Source organism: Passer domesticus, chromosome 1 (genome assembly GCF_036417665.1).
Source record: "Passer domesticus isolate bPasDom1 chromosome 1, bPasDom1.hap1, whole genome shotgun sequence".
NCBI lineage: Eukaryota > Metazoa > Chordata > Aves > Passeriformes > Passeridae > Passer > Passer domesticus.
This window is the reverse complement of record NC_087474.1, coordinates 109,968,171-109,978,400: the sequence shown is the minus strand read 5'-3', so window position 1 is coordinate 109,978,400 and position 10,230 is coordinate 109,968,171. Positions and strand designations below refer to the sequence as shown.

The window sequence follows — 10,230 nt, the reverse complement described above, 5'->3', positions numbered from 1 at the left end:
TATATTTGAAGCCATGTGGCCATACGCGGGAAATCAGAGTTCAGGAACTTGTGATTTTCTACTGGTATCTTCAGATCATTCTGGAAATGCAAGGAGGCTGTGTTTCAAGCTAGGCCGTCTGATTTTATATACAGCCATGTCATAGAAAGTGTGTGATGAAAAGATGGATAAACTCTATCAAATTTTGTGGTTGTCACCATTTTAAACATAACCATTACTATAATGTCACAGTTGTCATTTGCTTGCAGCTTTTATACCCAGAGCAGGTCTGTGGAGACTGTGCATCAGTAACAAAACATTTAACCAAGTTAAAATATTGGATGTTCAATCTTAGTGGGGGGCAAGGCCAATAAGATTACTCTTTAGGCCATTTTCACATTCTGAGTTGGGTTTCTAAGCTTGGAGTGCAGTCTTCAGCAAATCTCAGAAGGATTGATCTGGATAGCTTTGATGGAGAACAAAGCAAGGAGCTCTATCATTACATTTTTACTAAGTCACACTTTAAAAACCATCATATATTTGGGAAAGCTAGTGTATTCCACTGACATCTTGTGTGATATTTCTTGACCATTTTTCCTCTTTATATTTACTGAAAAGTGAAATGAGGTTTTCAATCTTACATTGGTCTCTTAGAGAGTCAACTGGATAGAATGTGGAAATGGCCTAAAGAGTAATCTCATTAGGGCTTAGCCACCCCTAAGATTGAACATCCAATATTTTGACTTGGTAAAAAGTTTTGTTACTGATGCTTAGTCTAAAATCCAGCTCAGCTCTCTCTGTCACAATTGTATAGTCTCTGAATAGCCCACAAGAGCAAAATGCAATGATTTCTTTTTGCCTTTGATATGAATCCATGTAGGGACTAGTTTTTGGATAACAAAACACAGTTTTTACTAAGCTACTTTGAAAAGTTGGATTTCTTTCTATTATCATAATGAAGTGATATACTTTTTTTTTTTCATTCTCACTGTATATATGAGAGAATGTTCATCAGTGAAAACAAAACACATTTAAATCTTCAGGCTTCAGTGCTTCCACAAAGAGTATGAAAAAAAAAATTGTGGAAATACTGTTGGAGGCATTTGTCTTCATTCTGAAATAATATTGTTGGTGCACAGGAGAGATTTCAGATGACTGGTAAAAAGTGAATGTGGCACACTGTAAAGAATAAATTCAAGGAGTTTTGGATAATTATAAGCATTATATAGATCCTGGGCAAAATACTAATGAAAAAAAATTATAAAACCAGAAATAAATAGAAATTAATTCATAGGTAGTATCTTATGTAATGTTAAAAAATATGGTTTTTTGTGTGGAAAATAGATGCATTCAAGCAACAAGATGAGACTAAAATACAATTGCTTAAGATAGATGAATTGAGTTAATACACATGAATTACTTTAACTCATTTGATGTAGCCCTGCATGACAATCTGGTAAAAAAAAATGCAGTACTATACAAAATCAATTTACCTATATCAAATGCTCTGGGAACCAATTAGCAGCTACATCAGCATGTTTCTACTCTTTTCTAATGGGTTATTTAACAGCTTCAAAGGAGCTAATACAGCTCAATATCTTTATCAGTGATCTGGAAGAAAACATAAACTCTGCTGCTAACTTCACAAATTACACCAGAATTGCTGGAAAGGAAAGAATGGAGAGAACAAAATTAGATAATGGTATTGAAGATGCTGCTTCAGATGCTGAGCATTAAGCCACTATTTTAGAAAAGGATGAATCTCAATGTGGAAGATAACACTAGCTTCTGTCTTCAAATGTGGGATCCTCTGAAGCTTCTGCTGCTGACCCAGAGTGAGAGAGAGTAATTAATGAATAGAGACTACCCTCTGATCCACTGGTGGTTCCCATTTTCCTCATTTCTATTATTTGTCTTACTCACAGAAGGAAAAAATGCAAGGAAAAGCCTGATATAGGAAAAAATCACATTCCAGATTTGCAGTGGCTAATTCTGTTTTACTATTAGATTGCTATTAATTTCTATTAAATTTCTTTTTCTCATACTAGGGCAAAAGGAGGGACAAACCGACCAGCCTCCTTTGCAGAGGAAAGCAGGGCAAGTTTGCTGGCCTGGATGCAAGCTAGTGGGAACACAGAGGCAGGAACAATGTGAATTAGGAGAAAGGGAAAGGGAAAAAAAAACCCAGCAAAATATGACAGAGTTGGTTATGGGGTGGTGGACTGGGAGCAGAAGAGTCTCTCTCATGGTAACTTTTTTCCCACTGCAGAGAAGAATTGAAGACAGGAAACCTGTGGCATTAAAATAGAGACTTCACAGTTAAAGTCTGTATGAAAGGCATGTTCACCAAATATTTACAAGCATTTAACTTTATGAATTTAACAGTGAAGGTCTATTTATTTTTTTGGTCTGCAACAGGTACGTAGGCACGGGGCCAAAGTAGCAGGTGAATGGGTACAGTCTCCCAACCTTCCCTGCTCATGCTTGGTGTTGGAGGAGGAAAAGGGTAGATATTCACAGCTGTAGGTGTAAAAAACCCTGCACAAGGTTGCAGTGTCCATAGCATAGGTAGAACTCTGCTGAAGGACAGGAGAGGCTGGGTTGCCCACAGGGAAGGGGAGCATCAGAAAAACATGACAGATTGCTGGCTGGAGAGTGCACACAGGTGAGGAGTGGAAAGGTCCCACGTGAGCTAAACCAGGTCAGAGCATCGTTTGCTGCATGGGGCTTTCTGCAGCCTTTTTAGCCCTTGCAACTAACAAAATGCAGCCAGGTATCCCTGTTTGGCCTCTGCTAAGTGTTCATACCTCTTTTAAGGTGACCCACCAAAGTACCAGAAGAAAGTCTGAAAGACACAGCCCTGTTTTTGTGCAGTGTATCAATTGCACATTGAAATCTAACAGGTCCTCATGGATATCATTTGTACAATTAAGCCATAAATAATTCAGTATTTGGCAGTCAAAGACTTCATCCATAATAATATGCAGACTTTTTTCTTTTTTTTTCTTCCCAGGATGCAAAGCAAACATTTCATAAACGATCTCTCAGGTAGACTGTTCTAGCTTTTGTGCAGACACAGAACACCTCTGCAACAAACAAACCAGAGTGGGGAGATGATTTTAGAAACCTTATGTCTTTACTCCTAGACATAATAAATTAGTCAAAAGCAAAGAGTTTTCATCTGTGTATTAGCCTCACATTAGTAGTTGCTTCCTGTATCAGTTAAAGAAGCATTAGGAGTTGTCCCTGTTTCCTGCCACAAGACAAAGGTAACGGTGCAAGAATTTCTGGGAGATGCCCACAATCCACAAAAGCAGAGTGTCTATGGCTGCCCACAGGAGCTCTGATCTTGCAAATATGCAAGCTCAAAACTTCATGTGGAACTTCACGTATCCAGCATTCCTCTCAATTGAAGAGAAGTGCAATTGCAGAGGCAGAACTTGAGCTGGCATAAGTGCTTGTGATTTAACTCATCATTCAGAATGGAGAAAAATCCTTATGCTATTTTGTAACAGACTATGGGAAAATGGATATTTCCTCATCAGTCACTACACAAATGACTGAATCCACTGACAGCTTTAATGTCTCCCTTTCTTTTGCTCTGCTCATTTTCAGGCTCTCAGCTAATTTGATCTTTTGGCAGAGACAAACATTTCATTCTCATGTTCATGATACCTATTTATTTTTAAAATGTTGTTAACATAGTTTCAGCTGTCTCCCTCTGTCTGGCCCTGCCTAATTGATGTAAAAAATAGCTGTTTAAAATATTCTTCCTTGAGAAAAGTTGCTAATTCCCCCCCAGAGATCTTCTCCTTGTGTCTGCCTCCAGTCAATTCCACTCAATTTTGTAAGAAAAATCTAGCACTGCACCTTCAGTGTGTTTACTTTCCCTTGTAAAACCATTGCTAACTAATGTGCTCTGGGAAAATGAGTTGGATTCTTCCCATTTGCAAATACCATTAACAAAATTGTGGACCAAATTCCATATGCAGCTCCAAATTACACACTCAATTAGGGCCTGATCCAATGCTTATTAAAGTCACTTGGAAAATTCCCCCTGATTTTAATGGGCTGTAGCCCAGATCTTAGGAAGTGGACATTTCCACTGCAGATGATCAGTTTAATCTTTGAGCATTCTGGAATTCATGCAATGATAGATTCATAGGGCTGGAAAGGACTTCAGAGGTCACATCTCAAGGCAAGATCAGCTAAATTTACATCTCCCAACAGATGTCTAACCTGTTCTTGAAGGTCAGTGACTGGGACACTATGGATTGTGCTCCCAGGCAGTCTTTTTTGTTAATTATCCTTACTCTTAAAAAGTTCTTCATACCTGCTCTAAATAAATTCTTGCTCTGATCTGCACCCATTCCTTCCTGTTTTATTCAAAGTGAATGAGAGTAGACTATTTTTTTTCTCATTCCAATAGCTTTGAATGTATTTGAAGACTATTACTGAACATGTGAGACACTCTTTTCTTCCTTAGGCTAAACAACCTTGGTATTTCAATCTGTTTTTATGTTTCAATCCATCTGTTTTCTGGATCTTAGTCAACACAGGTCCTTTCTTCTGGACTCCCTTAACTTATCCCACATATTTTCTGACAGCTAGTGCCCAAAACAGACAAATCCCTTCAGCACAGGTTTTTATCAACGCTTTGTAGAGTGGAAGCAGTTCAAGAGTCAGGCACAGCCTCAGCACAGTGCTTGTCTTTCACACGTTGATATGGCACTATTTGCTCACATTTACCTTGTGACCCATTAGAACTGAAACTGGGCATAGTTCAAAAATATAATTTGAGGGCTTCCTGGGACGGCTGGGGAAATGCTGAGGGCAGAACTAGCAATGCAGAGCTGCTGTAGAGCAAATGAGAGGGGGAATTTGAATCCCAGTTGCCAGATGAGTTCTTCAAGCTGAGATTCAGAAAGACCATGACATTGTTTGCAAGAATATCAGTTTGAGAAAGAGAGGTATGTGATGACCATAGGGCACTATCATGCTGGTTCTGCAGAATTATTTCTCAGGTTAGACTCATTTGAGTCTTTTAAGAGCCTTTAAGGAGGCCTTAAGACTTCTCTTCTGGAAGCAAGTTTCAGCTATGTACTTATGTTTGTATACTTAGTTACAATTTTGATTTTTGGCTACTTTTTAGGAAGGTCGTTGATTTTAGATATGCATCAGCAGCAAACAACACAGAGTCTGTATTTTGTATATTGAATTTTCTCATTACATCCCTCCTGAATGGGTATGAATGTAAGAGCAAATTCTTGAAACAATATTCAAAACTCCACTTCCTTAATAACTTTTTCCTTTATCAAAGGACTAATGGCTTTTGAAATTGCCTGAGAAATCCTTCAGTTTTTAAATTGAATTTTAAACTTTAATACACAAAGACAAGACAACACTTTTGTCTTGCCCTTACAGAAGTCAATGGTCCAGGGCAATTTTGTGTTCAGTAGAACAGAACTGGGTCCAAAATATGAAAACCACATTAAATTTCATGCTATAGCTATTTATGAGAATGCCATTATGTGTTATTGGCTTCTTTCTTTATGAATATTCAACATATATTGTGTGTTTTTATAGTAACTTACTGGGATAAAGAAATACACTGTAGTTGAACCAAGTTGAAGATATTCAACGAAGATCTACTTGTCCATTCTGTGGCAACATTTGAATATTGCCGTAAATCTTTAATAATACTTTGGACTGTGACTTAATCTCAGATTTACAATATAACAAGTGGGCCTAAAATTATATGTGAACCTCTAGCAGTCAAGTAAATGATGACTAGAGCCTGCCGTAAGAACAGTTTTGTATTTCAGAAGAAAAAACAGCAGCACAAAAAGGCCAAGTATTTCCCTAAAGAGAAATTGGAACATATTCTTAGCTTTATACCTTTGCATTTTGCAATATTCACTGACTTAGCAGTGCAGGACGCATGAGATACTTCACTGAGTAAGAGCCAGAATTTTCCCATTAACACAACAAGTAATGCAGCACTTGGTTACTCTTTTTGACAGTCTCAGTAACACCAAAAACTGGCAAAGAAGGTTGTGATATTGTTTTATTGCAAGGCATTTTCAAGTTTAGAATTGGTGGGACTGACCAAACAACCTGCACAATAAGCAGGAAAAAGCTATTAAGAAACTGAATCTATTCTATTACTTCTCAGGAACAGAGAGTGCTTATTTAATATTTAATAGCAAACAGTTTTGAAAGATATCAAATTATCTCAAAACTGAGATATTATAACAACAATACTGAATTCGCAGAGTGAAAAACATCAAGATCTACAAATACACAGGACAAATGTTGACCTCAGATTAAGCAAATGTTATCCTTTTGCAAGCAGTGATGAATACACTAATAGCACTTCTGGAATGACATTATTATCTCACTGAAATCAGTGACAGGAGTTCTATTGACTGAAATAGATCCAAGGTTTCATTCCAGAGCTGTGCTGTGAGGTCATGAAATGAAATTAATCAGATGTTGGGGAAGGTTGCCAGATATTGCTGATCAACAACACGTGTGTTGTTTTAATATAAAAATATACATCAGTCTGGATGAAATAGAAACATTAGATCAGAAATGATACTAAATGCAACAAAACATATCAATGCATTAATGAGCTTCAAAATGTGTTCAAACAACAACAAAGACCACAGTTAAAAGCAGCTTCGAGTTGGAAATTAAACTGTGGCCTTACTGGGGTCCTTTGCAGCCTCGCTGATGATGTGACATCCCCCCAGAGTTTGGGGCTGTGCCCTGTTCTTCATTCACTGCCTCTCACTATGCTGTTGGTAAGTATGAACCCAGTCTTACCCAAACTGTGCACACCCCTGATGCCAGTCCCACCTACTGCACAGCCACGTCTAACAAAGTGTTTGCATGGGAAAACCTCTAAGTCCTGTTATCATAGTAAGGAGAGATCCAAACTTCTGTTTTTCCTCAGTTTTTCTTAAACAAGAGGTATGTAGAAGAATTAGACAGCATAAATACTTCTGTCTTCTAAATCTGCATAGCAGAAGCTTCTAAGCTTCCTTTGCATTTACACTCTTTTCTGTAATTTTTTTACCTCATTAAAAGGAGAAAAGACAGAAACTTTTGTGGCATTCACCATTTTGCAGCCATTTCCCATGTCTTGATTTTTTGCAAGCTGAGACCCAGTTCTTCTGGTTCATAAGCAGCAGGTGATTCTGGAATTACTGAATTACTGTTTCTGAGAAGTGTGCACTATGGCTTAATCTTTGCTTGATTCATGAAGAGAAACAGAGAAAGAGTGGAGATAACAGAGTTAGCATTCTTCTTCTGTGTTAAGACAGAAGAAGAAAAACCTCTATTTGCCAGTTTATCTTCCAGATCCCAAGGGTAAGAATGCATAAACAGAGTGGAACATTTGTTTTCTTAACAAAGCCCAACAGACCACCAGATAACAACTTTAAATATTGCACTGTAAATAAAAGATGTAATTTAAGATGCTGTTTTATGTGCATCATAAAGTAAGTCCAGAAAAAACCTGGAGCCAGAGCAGTTGCAGAGCTCTAGTGACATTTTCACACATAGGTCATGTAACCACCTATTGAAGCCAATTCCAATCAGGCAAACCTGCTCTGAGGAGCTTCTCTAGTGCACTTTTTACTTGTTTCTTCTTCAGGCAGTGATGGTATTAAAGTCATGTGGGTTTTAGTGTTGGCAAGAGAGGTGTGGAAAAAAGTAGGCAGGAATGATGGTGGCAGGCCTGCAGGAGGGGTAGGCAGCTGAAATGGAGGCTCCAGGGCAGAAGCTGAACCTAAATTACTCAGAGGGTCTCCCCAGCATTCCCAGTCCACAGTCCTTCCTTCATGGCTCGGCTGAACTAGAGGTGTTCACCAAGGAAATTATGTGATCTGCAAGCATTACTATGAAGAGCTGATTTTGAATGCAAACCATTCAATGTATTTATTATCAGGACATATTTTTGAAATGGGTTATTCTGTCTCTATAACAAAAGAGAGAGAAAAAATCTGTTAGTCCTTCTGACTAAATTTTCATCACCTGTACTCCAACTTTTCATGAATACAAACTTATCTCTTACAGGAAAATTCTTCAGAAGCACATTTAGGACACAGAAATCATCAAGGTTTGGATGGATTTGACTGTCTAACTGTTTTTTCTTGTTTGTTTGTTTATTACTGGTTCATTCAAATACCCCAGGATGCACCATCTGCTTGAAAGTATGGTACTAATGAAAAGGCCCACGGTGACAACACTGTATCTGACAAAAAGTGTTAGCAAGGAGGATGGCAAACAACTCATGTTCCTGCCTACTAATAAATAATGACTCTTATTTTTCATTCAGGTTTTGCAGGAGCTCAATCTCTCTCAACTTTTCACAGAATTGCAGAATTGTTGGAAGAGATGTCTGGAGATCATCTGTTCCAGTCCCCCTCCCAAAGCAGGGTCACCTAAAGCAGGTGACACAGGAACGCATCCAGGAGGGTTTTGAATGTCTCCAGAGAGGGAGACTCCATAACCCACCCTCTTCCAGTGGTCGGTGACCCTTAACATAGTAAAGTTCTTCTTCATGTTGAGATGGAACTTCTTGTGTTTCATTTTATGGCCACTGCGCCTCGTCCTGTCTCTGGGCACCATAGAAAAAAATTGGCACCATCCTCTTGACACCCACCTTTGAGATACTTACATGTATTAATGAGATCCCCTTCACTCTTCTTCTCTCTAGACTAAACAGGTCCATTCATTCCCCTGTTAATATTCCTAAGACTTACTGTGACAACAATTTCCCTACTTTAATGGTTTTGGCTGTTTTCAAGGCCAGAAGGTCAGGCCCATCCCCGTCAGTGCCCAGGTCCCTTTGGACCAGACCACAGCCATTGCAACGAGGGTACCTGGCAGCAACTGGGAACTGCCTCACCCATGAACAGCACTGACCCGTGTCGGAGCCACCGGCGCCGCCGGGACCCACCACCCAGGCTCCTGTCCCTTCTCCAGTTTAGAGGGAAAGGCCGGTCAAGCCGCTGCCCCTGAGGCCCTATGGAAGGGCGCCCGCTGGTGTCCCCCCAAGACTACAACTCCCGGCAGGCCCCGCTACTGCCGCGGGGCATGCCGGGTGCTGTAGTCCGCTCGGCGCGGCTGCCCGAAGCTCCGAGCCAGCGGCACCCTTCCCGCTCCAGCCCGACCTGTGCGTGTGTGTGCTTGGGAAGGCGAGGAGCGGGGGTGCTGCTTCTCCCCGCTCCGCCCCAGCCACCGCTGCTGTGGGGACCGGACCGGGATAAGTTGTGGCGCGGGGGGAGACGGACTGCATCCATGAGCGATCCACACCAGTGGTGTGAGGTTCGACGAGACCAAGTGCACTTGTGTCACACCAACAACCCCTGTAGCGCTACGGGCTGGGGGAAGACTGGCTGGAAAGGTGCTGGCCAACAGCAGCTGAACACGAGCCAGCGTGTGCCTAGGTGGCCAAGAAGGCCGGTGGCACCCTGGCCTTTATCAGGCATCATGTGGCCAGCAGGACCGGGGCAGTGATTTTCTCCCTATATATAGCATTGGTGAGACTGCACTTGAGAACGGTGTCCAATTCTGGGCCCCTCCATTCAGGAAAGACATTCAGGCGCTGGAGCGTGTCCACATAAAGGCAACGACGCTGGTGGAGGCTCTGGAGCACAAGTCCTGTGAGGAGCAGCTGTGGGAGCTGAGCGTGTTTAGCCTGGAGAAGAGGCGGCTCAGGGGGGTCCATGTCGCTCTCTACACCTGCCTGACAGGAGGTTTTGGCCAGCTGGGGATCAGTCTCTTCCCCCAGGCAATTAGCAATAGGATGAGAGCACAAAACCTCAACTTCCACCAGGAGAGGTTTAGGCAGGACGTTAGGACTAATTTCTTCACAGAAAGAGTGATTAGGTATTGGAATGTGATGCCTAGGGAGGTGGTGGAGTCACGGTCCCTGGAGGTGTTCAAAGACTGGACGTGGCACTGAGTGCCGTGCTCTACCTTACCGGGCGCTGTCCGGTCACAGCTTGGACCCGATGATCTCGGAGCTCCAGCCCAACTGATTCTGGGATTCTGACTCGCTCTAGCCGTCAGAGCGGGAAGGAAGGGTGTGTCGGGGAGTGTGTGTCCGTCTGTTTCCACGTCCGTCTGTGTCCCGGTGCCTCCGTGTGGGACGACCCCGCGGCGCCCGGGCGCATGCGCACAAGGAAGGCTCGGGGGTGCGCGCCGCCGCCGCCGTGCCCGCGCAGAGGGCGGTGCTGC

General features: G+C 41.7%; 2 long non-coding RNA genes across 2 annotated transcripts; one reads left to right on the top strand and one right to left on the bottom strand.

Moving 5' to 3' along the window:
* Positions 1-7,685, top strand: LOC135308619 (uncharacterized). Its single transcript, XR_010369014.1, has 2 exons — positions 1-4,949; positions 6,707-7,685. It is a non-coding gene; the product is annotated as an uncharacterized LOC135308619 (long non-coding RNA).
* On the bottom strand, positions 6,030-9,968 carry LOC135308623 (uncharacterized). The gene is made up of 2 exons (XR_010369015.1): positions 8,914-9,968; positions 6,030-7,963 (listed from the first exon to the last, which is right to left on the bottom strand). It is a non-coding gene; the product is annotated as an uncharacterized LOC135308623 (long non-coding RNA).
* Positions 9,969-10,230: the final 262 nt, after the last annotated feature.